This window comes from Grammomys surdaster, unplaced genomic scaffold, assembly GCF_004785775.1.
Source record: "Grammomys surdaster isolate TR1022 unplaced genomic scaffold, NIH_TR_1.0 130, whole genome shotgun sequence".
Taxonomy (NCBI): Eukaryota; Metazoa; Chordata; class Mammalia; order Rodentia; family Muridae; genus Grammomys; species Grammomys surdaster.
In genome coordinates, this window is record NW_021604588.1 from 24,626,009 (window position 1) to 24,638,850 (window position 12,842).

The following is a 12,842-nucleotide window of genomic DNA, read 5'->3' on the forward strand; positions in this document are numbered from 1 at the left end:
CTGGGACTTCTGCTGACACATGCATGCACAGTGGCTGGGACTTCTGCAGTGTGGGACGTAGGAGCACAGATTTAGTTTTTCCTCTCTCCATAATTTCATGAATAGAAAATGTTTTTAACCATCGATCTCGGCAGCTCCTGTCTGAGTCTTTTTCTTTCCTTATTAGGAGCTTTTGGCTGTCTCTTAAAGAAAACACTGTGAGGCTCATCTGCCACGTGTCTGAATTTCCAGTCTTACGCTTTGAGGCCACTGTTAACGATACTTAACACAAGCACCTGGGGTCTGCAATGGTTACTCTAGGGACTGAGCCTACTATAGGACCAGGTGGGGGGATGCAGATGTGTGGACACACTGGACACCGAGAGAGGCTATGTCCTCTCTGCAGTGGGGCCAGTGGGCCTTTTCACACCAATCAGAATAGTACACAATTTAACAATTTGTGTTAAATTTCATAAAGGAACAATTTTAAATTATTTAATTGACATCCATTTAATGTCCCCTGATCACAGCTGCACACAGATAAGAGAGGTCTACACGATAAGAGAGTCCCACTGAATATTTAATTATCTGAAGGGCGAGGGAGGATTAAGTTCTACCAGCAAACTAGTCCAAGCCTCAGCTGTACGCTGGGAATTTAACATAAACAAATGGGCAAGTCCAAAGCTCAGGACCAGGGTCCCACCTTATAATATTGACAGACAGGAGAAATGGACAGGAAATTGATTTTGTATTGCATATTGGAAATAAGAGACCCAGGGTTAATAATGTTTTTAAAGTATCTTGGATTTATAACGTCTAAGAGACCCACAGGAAAAGAATCTCAGCCAGGAAATGTTGAGAACTGCCAATGGCAGCTCTATGGAATGGCTTCCACTCCCATCCTTTGTCATTTAGCGCCCACCTGCTCTGAAAGATGACCCTCACAGCTCTGGCTCTCTTTACAGGATAAAGAATTCACCTCAGAGAGAAGAAGGGACCCACAGTGGGACAGAGCATAGTCATCAATGGCCAGAAATGAGGACTTGAGTTTCTAGCTCCCATCCTCTCAGGGGAAGAAACCCTGCCCAGTCCCAGGGAACAGCAAGGTACTGCCCAACTGTTCAATGTCTTCTTGTTCTTCACTGGTGTGTGTGTGTGTGTGTGTGTGTGTGTGTGTGTGTTCCTGCATGTGTGTGTGCATGTGTTTGTGTGTGTGTTTGTATGTGTGTATGTGCGTGTGGGTGTGTGCAGGTGTGTGTGTTTTCATTATATGAGTAGCTTCGTGTACACCCTCGTAGAAGTCAGAGGGTAACACTGGGTGTCTTCCTCAATTACTCTCCTTAGACTTTGGAACGGCATCTCTTACTAAACCTAGAGCTTCCCGAAATGGCTAACTGGCAGTAAGTCTCAGGAAACTCCACCTCCCCAGTCCCGGGATTACGGGCACATACCACTATGGCTGGCTGATGCTGGATATCTGGACTCAGGCCTCAAGCTTGTGTGGCAAGCATTTCACTAAATGAGCCACCTCCCTTCCCAGAATCTAGCATGAAGATGTTCCTCCACGTAGCTTCCCTACCGTTTCTCAGTAGCTCTAACCTGAAGAGAACACTGCATATTCACTGTCCTGAAAGAGTACTTACTCTCATCCCAATTACAGCCTTGAGGTGTCATCATCTACTGCAGTGGAAACCAAGGCCCAGCGAGGACAGGAAACTTGCCACACAGCTGAGCAGCAGAGCCTAGACTCAGACACACCAATCTGACTCTCTGACCTTCTCTTGGCAGCCAGGAAATTCTATTTTCCCTCAAAGTCTATAAGGAAATATGTCTGTCAGAATGACAAGAGTTGGTATGAGCCATCTAAATGTAAACAAGCTTAAATGTCGGTATAATTTTAAATACTTCCTAAGGAAAGTTGAAAGCCAAGTAGGTGTGATGAAAATACATAAGAACTTTTACCTCAGCGACATTCCTTCAGAGACTCAGGTGGAAGGCTAAGTAAACCACGCTAACTCCTGTGTCAGAGAGCTGGTGGGCCAGAAACAGAAAGGCTGAGTAGAACAGAAATATTCTTAGTTCTAAATTTAGGAAAGATGAGCACCCCAGAAACCATAGTAATGAGAACGCTTGCCTGCACACTGCGGGGACGACCGCAGCTTCAGGAAGAGTCAGCGAGTGGACCAACTCCCGGCCTCAGCTTCCTCTGAGGATCCAACTGGATGGAGCCGTTTGCAGTTCTGTTTTCAGAATATAAATTACATGACTCCCTCCTCCTAGAGCACAAAGTCCAGACTCATGGCGACCCCTCCAAAGCCTAACCACAGGTCTTACACTTCTGGCCACATCCTATAAACGGAAGTCCCTTCTCCAAACCTAACATCACCAGGACATGCAAAGGGGGGGGGGAGCGGATGGACAGACTGGAGGTAACTCCAGGACTCAGCAGACAGTCTTCTAACACAAACTGGGGACTTCTAAACCCGCAATAGAATGTGCCAGTTCCCTTGCTCAGTAACCTCCACTCCACCCGCCACGCCCCCACCATGTGCTGGCTTTGAACGGGAGGCTTGATGTTTCCCAGGACCTACATGAGGGCAGTATGGCTTCGGATGACGTCACCCTGGGATCACCTGCATGACTAGAGTCACTGCATAGCTCAGCGGGTGGTGGAGGGAGATTCTGGCTTTCTGTGTTAGCAGATGCTGGGTTCCTCAGTCCTCCCACTTGTAGGTGATGCTCCCCTAGCAGGGTGACAAGGGTTTTTCCACAACAGGGAGGCTTTGGGAACTGGAGTAAAGGCACCTGAGAGGAAGGCAGGGGACCCAACTCTGGCCCTCTGGAAGAGCTGTGTTTGCTCTCAACCACCGAGCCACCTCTCTAGCCCCTGAAGCAAATTCTTTTTAAGCCAATTGTTATAATACTTTAAAAAAAAAGAAGAAAGAAAAGAAAAAAAGAAAGAAAAGAAATCAAGCAGAAGGAAAATTAATCCAAAAACAAATTTTTGTGCTCGGTCCTCAGTTTAGCATTCTCTGGCTTGCGTGGCATACCAACCAGCAATCCTCTCACCAAACATGACCCTAAGTCTTTTTATATGAGTGCTAAAGACGAGCAAAAAGGAATCAACTTTTTCAAGTCCCTAGTTCAACAAAAAAATAATGATCTGATATTGCATTTTTCCCCCTTGACAATTCTCAACCTATCTTACTGCTTTTTAATCAACGATAATGCACCCTCTGTATTTCAGACTCCCAGATTAGGGAGATCTGAACAAGTCAAGTGTCTCTTACAGCAGAATACTTTACATAATTTTTATTGAAGTACGCTTTTTAAAATGCAGGCTTTTAAGACGTGGGCTTGCTGTTGTGGTCAGGCAGTACTCTGCCCTGAGTTACTCCGTATTGTTTAAAACTGTTTTTTCCAGGGTGTTGCCTTGTCCTGAGACTCTGTTTTATAAGCAGCCTTGACTCCATTGGAGAAGGATGACTCTGCTCTCATGTTGTGTCCATAAATCCCACCATTTGGCCAGCACTTGGCACAGACTGATAACTTATTCCTGAAGGCAGAGAGGGTGCTACCCTGTACCTTTCTCAAAGTACACCGGGGCCACATTAGCGTATTAAAATCATATCGGGAAAACCAGACCAAGAACTTCCCCAAACACACCAGACATAGACAAGGGTACATCCCCTCACCTGGGCCCGGTTAGAAGGTGCATCTAATACTGCCGTGAGGATGTGTTACCTCCGCCAGCCTGTTACCTCACCAGCCGTAGTCACCACACACCACAGAGGCTGTGGCTTGGCTCTGTCCTCACCACTCACTTATGTAGCCACTGAAATTGCTGTCTGTCCACCTGTCCTCCTCCCATCTGTCTGTCCATCTGTCCTCCCCCAATCTGTCCGGAGCTGGTTCTGCTCCTCACCTCCAAGGCCTCCACCCTCACTTCTGTAGCCTGACTCTGCAGCTGGACCTCCAGGAGATGAGTTCAGTATCTGGTGCTCTTTGTATCCCTATTAGCCTTCTGCTCACCCACAGTGAGGCCTCTTTGAAGGGCTGTGGACTCTGCAGCCGCCGCCTTAACCCTTTGTAAATATTTTGTAGCCTACATACAAACATACACAGACAGTAGACCACTGTACAGGAGTCAGAGTCTGACTGCGGGCTCTTGGTATGAAACTCTCCCCACCCTCAAAGGACTAAGAAGAAGCTCTCCTCTGCCACGGGGACTCTGATTCTCTTCCTGCCATCTATCTCTTCGGCTGGGGCCTGAACCTGCCTTGCTGCCTCTCTGTCTGCTCATGGCATTAATATCTCTTCTAATAAACTCCTTAGTTCCTAGTAATCTGTGTTTTCTTGAACTACGTACCCCATCCAAAACCTGACAGACAGACAGACTGATGGACTGACTGACCTACTGTGTGATGTATGAGTGATCTGAGAGTCACATCAGGAATTAAGACCGGAACAGAAGAACCTGTTTGACTAAACAAGCTACCAAGGGAAACCATAACTATATGGCAAACTGCAGCCAGTAAAAACGGTGTTGGTTGTGAATTTATCATTATTTAATAAATTCTGTCACTATGGAAAGGCACAAATGTGTCCATCAATATTTCTAACAGCACACTAATGACACTCTGACACCAACAAGTCCCAGAACCCCCTTCTCTCCTTGTCACTAACTGCATGCACCAGAACTGACCCCAGTCCGATCTCCACCTCCACAGCTCACCTTTGTCCAGGTTTGAGCGTCACTTAACAGCACACTCAGTGTGGGGCAGTGGACCGTGCCACCAGACAGAACAGTTAAGGTTTTAGCAAATTCAGAACCCAGGTAAAAATTGTGAACAGCAGGAGTTTGAACTAGCTCCCGACCAGATTCCTTTCCTGGAGCACATGACCACGACGTCCCACTAAGAGGACTATGACAAGCAGTCACATAGCATAGAGCCTAGAGTTCTCCAGGCTAATTGAGGTAGCTAAGGGGTCCGAGTGTTTAACCAATGAATATCACTTCCTGCAAAAGGTATTTAACCTCTGATTCATACTGAGTAAGTCGCATGCATCCGAATCTGACATGAATAAAGCAGTTTGGAGGAGCAAGGACTGTCTCCTTCATCAAGAACCGCCTGGGGGAGACCTTTGTCATACAGACCACCCCTAAGGCCCACGCAGAAGGGTCCTCTGCACCCCTGGCACTCACACATCCCCCCCATCCCGGCCTCATCACAGGTCTGCAGTCTGTACCCAATTCCCAGCAGCTTCTGGGTACACAGGAGGATGGGAACCACAGCCTCCATTCCATTTACCGCCATTTCTCACCCGGAAAAACAGAGATGGGCTGGGACCCCTATCTTAGACTGCGTTTTCACTCCCCAAGCGTGGGACTGGCTGTGTTCCGACACACCAGCAGTAAGGCAAAAAAAACACAGACCCACATACCAGCATCAGCTTATCAATTCTATTTTTGAAAAAATAATCTCCTGAGTTTTGATTTTTTTTAAATGGTGATGTAACTCTGCCTGGGCTGGAACTTGCTATGTAGACCGTACCGAACTGGCCTGGACCACACAGAGATCCTCCTGACGCTGCCTCCAGAATGCTGGGATTAAAGGCATGAGTCACTACAACCAGCCCAAGATTGAATTATGACTCTGTGGCTCTGAAAAACAATGATATATCTTCCATTATTTTAAATCTTCTTTAATTTCCCTCCTTTAAAAGCATTTTTTTGTTTTGTTTTGTTTGTTTTTAGACCTTATCTGCTGTTACCCAGGCAGCCTCCCATGATGTAACATAGTACGCCTTTGAATATCCACAGCGCCAGAGTTAGAGACACAAGCTACCGTGCCTGTTTATACAGTGCTGAGGATGGAACCCAGGGCTCAGTGTGTGTTCAGCAGGCACACTACCAACTGAGTCACAGCCACAGCCAAAAGTCTGTATGTACTGCACACAGACACATGACTTATCAAATACTTTTTCTCCCTAATTCAATAGTTGGGCTTTAACTAGTTTATTCCTTCCTGGTATGAACAAAACTTACTTGCCTGGAGTAAACCAGAGCCAGCCACCTGACTGTTTTCTATCCTTTGTATCTTTAACAACTTTAGGTCCCACAAAGTTTCTAGTGATTTTCCTGTCAAGTTTCACAGCAATGCTATAGCGTCCTCATAAACAACCAAGTAGTGGCCTCTCTTCCTTTCTTATTTCTTTGTTTATGTTTTGTAGATTAAAGCCAAACTGGTCTGGAAAACTTGGCAGTGAAAAGGACTTTAAGCTACACTCAGTTTCTCAAGATTACTCTCAACTCTTCTAGTCCTTGTGTCTTGACTGGTTTTTGTTTTTTTTTTTTTTTTGAAAACCTAGAAAATTTCTTCTCAATTTTCTTTTATTTAATTTGTTTTATTTTTTTATTTTTTTATTTTTTGGGGGTTTTTTTGAGACAGGGTTTCTCGGTGTAGCCCTGGCTGTCCTGGAACTCACTCTGTAGACCAGGCTGACTTCGAACTCAGAAATCTACCTGCCTCTGTCTCTCAAGTGCTGAGATTAAAGGCGGGTGCCACAAAGTGGCTGGCTCCTTAGAGCATCCTCAGGTCATCTCAGGGTGTAGACTAAACTAAAGTAACTCCTTTTCCTTCCCTGAAATGTTCCCCACAGGCTCATTGTTTGAACATCTGGTGCCCGACTAGTGAACTTGTTTGAGAAGGTTGTGGAACCTTTAAGAGGTGGAGCCTGGCAGGTCACCAGGTGCAGACATTCAGGTTTATAGCCAGGCCACACTTCCTGTTCATTTTCTGCCTCCTGACTATAGATACAATGTGTCCAGAAGCCCCGCCCCCCTCCACTAATGGAATGAAGCCTAACCTGCATGAGGAAAAAACCCTTCTCTCTGGAAATGCTTATCGTGGGGCATATTGATCAAAGGAATGAAAAGGGTAACTTAAACAACTGCCTCCTCTCCCTCCCCCTCCCCCTCCCCCTCCCTCTCCCTTCTACTCCCTTTTATGTTGCCTCTCTTCTCATGAGAATTGGGCATGTCCTATTCTGTGAAATCTTTCTCTGATTTGTCACTTTGTCTGCCACTCAATTAGACATCACTTTCAAACATGGCTGCTTCCTTCTACAACCTAACTTACCTTGTTTGGCCTTAAAGGTGTGTACTAAGAGTGTGTCTGCATTCCAGGCAGAAGGATTAAAGGTGTGTGCTAAGGACTGAGCCACACCACAACTGGAAACAGGTTTTTTCAGTAAAAAAAATAACCAACCTCAGGGGTCACAGTGTGATCAAATATCCCTCGATAGAACATTATACAAATCTGAGCTTTTGTGGCATTTTGACAACTTTGTTTCAGTATTGTAAGGATATAAAAATTCATAGAGAAGCTTGAGACCCCCTCATCTGAATTAAGGTTGGCAGGTTCACAGGCCTAGGTTCCAGGAACTAGCTGGCCACCCTAAGAAAGAACTAGCCAGGGGGCAAGTCAGCCAGGTCGTTCCCACAAAGAATAGCAGAACTAGTAATACAGGTTGGCCAAGTCACCCCAGGAAGTGACTGACCACAAGGTAAATGACTAGGCTAAGGTCACATTCCTGAATAGAATGTGTACAGGATGTTTCCCACTCCCCACTCTGGTTTGTGACTAGCCGAATAATAGGTTGAAACTTTCCAATTGTTTTTATGATGTAGGTTGGGCTTTCTCCACTGTCACCTCCTGGTTTCCCCCTTCCCCCCCTGGTTTGTGGTTTTCTCCTTTAAATACCCCTTGCTCCCGAACCTCAAGGTCAATGCTTCCCTTGTGAACCTCGGCCTCAGCTGACTGATACCCCGAAATCCAGAAATAAAGCCTTTTGCGGTTTGCAGCAAGTTTGGTCTCGAGTGATTCTGGATGATCATAATCTCCTGTGGCTTCAGTGGGGGTTTCCCCACTCCGGGGGTCTTACAATATCATGTATAATCCCTGAATTTTTATGTCTTTTACTTATTTTTAGACTTGGTTTTGCTTTTTGGTACAGGGTCTCATATGGCAATGGCTGCCCTGACCTCTCGATCTCCTCCTTCCAAGCAGCACTGTCCTGAGTTCTCTCCTCACCCTTTAAAAAACCCTCCAAAAAGGCTTGTAGCAAGTTCTGCAAGAACCAAGAATTTTATTTCCCCGAGGCCCCGAAGTATGGCACACCTGTCCTTGGGCCACACTGACCAGTGCCTGATGGCACCAGGAGATCTTGCCAACTGCCAACCAGGGCCTTGACCTCACCTTCAGTTGGTGAATCTCCAAGAGAAAGCAAAGTAAAAAACAGGTGACGCCTTTACCCCCAAAGAAGGGTCCAGACATCAGACTAGCACAGACAAGTCAGTGGTGCTGGTAGCCTTGAACGCTCTTTAGTGAACATAGTTTGTCTTTCCGGGATGCTGTCAAACCAACATATACACTTAAATTATTAACTGCACCTCTAGGGTCAGAACTGTCCTTAGCCAGCACATGATCCATCCTACCGAGAGAAAAATCACAGGGAACACAGAACATGAAGAATAGAAGCGGGGAAGAGAATGGAATTCTAGACTCAGAGTGAAAGCCCAAAGTCCTACAGTGCCTTCCCTGAAAGCTATATCCCTATAGCACTAGAGCAGATGCTTAGCTCTAAGAAGTAATAGAACACCACACTGCAAGGAGCAGACACAAACAGCGTAACACAGAGTCAGTTCCCACAAGTACAAGGCCGTAATCTAAAAGCAGCCAACACAACAGCTATGCACACCTAGAATCTGGGAGATGGGAGCCTGCATAAAAACTGGTGTCTCCCAGTCTTGCCACTGAACAGATGAATCCAGAGAGTAGAAAGCGAAAGAGCTCTTTAAACTGAGAACTGGGGAGATGGCTCCGTGGTTAAACATTTGCTGCCCAGGCTTGAGGGCCCAAATTCAGATCCACGGGTCCCACTTAACATGCTCTGAGGGACTGCAATCCAGCTCTTCTCCAGGGAACGAGCCTAGGTTTGACTGAGAGACCCTGCCTCACTCAAGTGGGAAGTTAGGTCTCCTGCGCTCACCGATGCGCGCGTACACACACACACACACACACACACACACACACACACACACACTCATCTGAGCCGGGCCAGAGGGTGTGGGAGGGCGGCCATGCAGGCGCCCTTCCTGCAGGGAGCAGCAGGGTTCTCGGTTCCCGGGACTCTGCGCCTTTGTGTCGCCGCCCTCCGGCACGCGGACACGGGAAGCGGAAACGCTACTGCGTTTCTCCCCCACGTCAGCGGCGAGCCTCCCACGACCTGCTGCGGCACCCCAGCCAGCCCCCTGCCTCCGCGCCGAGGAAGTCGTGGCGGCCTTTGCCACCGCAGGCCCCTGCGCCGCCGCCATCTCCACGCGAGCCCTCCCGCCTGCTCTCCACGCGCGCCCGCCGACCCCGCGCGTCCTCGCCGCCCACGCCCCCGCCTGCGCGCCCCCGCCGCACGGCTGGCCCGGTCCGTCTCACCGGAATCTCAGCTTGCAGAGCCGGGCGCGCGGGAGAGAAGGCGTCCCTGCACCCCGCCGCGCGGAGCCGCGGCCCGGGAAGGACTCGCGAGCGTAGCGCGGGTCGGAGGCCGCCAGGGTGAGCGCCTGGCCTGAGATGTTGCGCCCGGGTTCCCGGACACAGGATTGGCCGGCGCTCTGTACATTTACCGGAGCCGAATCATCACACAGGGTCCCACCAGAACCTCAGGCTTCAGGATTCTTCCGGTCCCCAAAGGAATGAGTCTGGGCTGGGGGTGTGTACGGCCTGCCCGGCTACAGGAAGATGACTTAGGCCAGAGAAGGGCTTTTAGCAGACATTGTTAGAGCGGGGGAAATCTCTGCTAAACCGGCTTTGCACTCTATGAGACCTAAAACCATCTTCACTTCCATCTTCCCCAGCACCAACTAAAACGGCCAGACCAGGAGTGCCAGGTTGCCCAAAATAAAAACACAGGGTGCCACGTTAATACTTTCTTGGTATCATATGGCCTTTGTTATTTGGGGGACATAATTATACTAACAGTTCCTGGGGGCAGGAGAGACGTGGCTTAGTGGTAAGGGGTTTGCTATGCAAGTGTGAGGATCTAAATGTAATCCCGACACCCAAGTAAAGAGCCTGGCATGGCTGGTGTGCCTATAACCCCATCAAAGAAGGTAGGGACTCAACCGAAGCCCCAGACCCTGACCAGCTAGCTCAATCTAAACAGGAAGCCTCCAATTTAGCTAGAGACCCAGCGCCACAGAAATGGTGTCAGGAAAGAGGAAGATTTGGAAACCTTGCTCTGGCCCCTTCAGGAAAGCACCCAACATGCATACAACATATATGTCCTGTTTATCTGTAATAAGAGTGTGTCTTGGTGCTTGACAAGTCTGGCCACTGTAATAAATTCCAGGGTTTGGCACAGAAGGTGCCAAAGTGTAAGCTCTGCTCAGGGACAGTCAGACCCAGGCAGGGGAATGGGTGGCTATCTTCTGTGTCATTTCTAAATAGTCCATTATGGTGGGTCCAGTGTCATATAAACCTCTTCTCTGCATGTGCACAGTGCACGTCTAAAGACACAAAATAAAGGCAGGTTTGGCTAATGTAAATCAGAAACATCTATGTAAGAGAAAAATACCCCAGGCTTGTGACCCAGTTATACTGCCAAGGCAGGAGTATCCCAAGTTCAAAACCCGGGCTACAAAGTGATTTCAAGGCCAGTCTGAGCAGTTTTGTGAAACTATCTCAAAATTTAAAAGTAAGCATTGCCAGAGGAGACCCAGCTCAGTGGCGGAGCCTCACCTCACATGCAGAACACCCACAATAACAAACCACAAAACAGGGCCAAGCAATGAGCTGAAGATGGAGCTGGCGGGAATAATGCAAGTGTTACTTCTTACGACTCGTAGATTTAAAACAGTTGATGGAAACGTTAGAATCCAATTGCACATAGACAAAAGACTTGAGTGTGGGAATGCATTTTGATAAAATTATCTTACATTCTAAGAGACTGGAAGCTTTGCTGGGCCTCTCAGCTAAAGTTAATAATACACATTGAGGTCACTCAAGACTACTCTGTAATCAGCCTGTTTGTCTAACCTGCCTTTAAGAGAACAATGTAACAATGGACTTTACTTATCTTAGGTTTCCCATGTAACTAACTTTCAGGATCTAAACTAATGCATAGCTATAAGCTTCTACTGTGTGCACCCCCATGCCATGAGCCCAGCGTCATGTATTTGTGCTCTAATAATCATTTGCTGAAAACATAAAAAAGAGAGATTTAAAGCATTTTTATTAAATGAACATTCACTGTAAATATTGAACACAACATTCTGATGTTGCTTATTTGCTGTTTGTGATGAGGCCAGTGGGTATCCGTGACTTAATCTCTTGTAAAATCTGTTAAAGATTTCTCTGGCATTCCTTCTTACTTCCCCACAGGATACCTTTCTCTGCTGCTCAATAAATACAGAGCAGAGCCCCTTGTTAGGGACAGACACTCAGGGCCACGCTCAAATGACAGCCTTCAGGCAGAGCAGAGATTCAGACTCAACAACGGACAGGACAGAAGACATAGGAGCATGAGGTGCAGAATTCCAATCGAGACTTGCTCTCGGTTAAATGAAACCAAAGAGAAGTGGTTTGTCCCTTAATGCGACATAATCAGTGACTCTTGAGTGTTTATGAATGTGTCCAGAAGATCTGCATTCTGGTGCCCGTGTGGAGGGTGTTTAATGCATGCCATCGTGTCAACAGTCCACTTTTGGAAAAGTAAATAAATAAATAAATAAATAAATAGTTTAAAAATTGGCAAAAAAAATGTAAAAACTGTTAATAAAAAGGACTTCGGATACAGCTGTATCTCCTTTCCTAATGTGTGTGAAAGTTCAATGGGAAAGTGTTTACTAGTGTGTGGAAGGCGCAGAGTTCAAGCCCTGGAAAAGAAACTTGCAACAAACAAATACTATGTTAAAGGTTGGCACGTGTGTGGTCTGAAGATACCCACAAGGAACTGCCAGATGTGTTAGCTCTTCAAGAGCTCATCAAATGCTTGAGAGAAACTAAAGTAGCTTTTTCCTCAGGCTTTCAGTCCACAGTCCCTCAGGAATTTGGTTTTGTGTAGTGAGGCCGGGTAGAAGCGTGTGGTAGAACAAACCTCATGGTAGACAAGAGGCTCTGGGGCAGGGGGAGGGGAGGGAGCCAGGGAAGGAAACAGAACACCATAGGAACCCAAGGACATGTCCATGCAACTGACTTCTGCTGGGTAGGCCCCATGGAGTGAAATTTCAAGCAGCTAGAAATCAGGCCTTAAATACATGAGCCTATGGGGCCAATTCCTGTACAGTGCAGGACGGAGTGAGCAATATTGCATCAGCAAATACTGTAGAATGTCAAAATCCTGAAGACATGTTAGCCTATTGGCTGTTCGTCCTGTTTATAGGGATAAATACACTGGGAATAGTCTATCATATGGAAAATACTTTTCAGCTTTATTGAAGTATAATTGACAAAACTGTATTGTCTCAGGGGTATCTTTGAAGCCTTGATATATGGACACACCATAAAATGATTACCACAGTCAAGCTAGTTAACACCTATCAGCTTGTAGTTAACCATTGTGTGTGCTCATGTGTATGTGTGTGTGTCTGTGTGTGTGTAGAATCCTGTAAGTGTATGTGTGTATAGAATCTTGTGTGTGTGTGTGTGTGTAGAATCCTCTGTGTGTGTGTGTGTGTGTGTGTAGAATCCTGTGTGTGTGTATGTGTGTAGAATTCTGTGTGTGTGTCTGTGTAGAATCCTGTGTGTGTGTGTGTGTGTGTGTAGAATCCTGTGTGTGTGTATGTCTGTAGAATCCTGTGTGTGTGT

General features: G+C 46.9%; 1 protein-coding gene across 1 annotated transcript in view; it reads right to left on the bottom strand.

Moving 5' to 3' along the window:
* The window catches only part of Hhat (hedgehog acyltransferase), a 238,387-nt gene extending 228,674 nt beyond the window's left edge, over nucleotides 1-9,713 (bottom strand). The window contains exon 1 of the mRNA XM_028760381.1: nucleotides 9,474-9,713. The gene's annotated coding sequence lies outside the window, so the exon portion shown is untranslated. The remainder of the gene's footprint in view (nucleotides 1-9,473) is intronic.
* Between the last annotated feature and the right edge of the window lie 3,129 nt (nucleotides 9,714-12,842).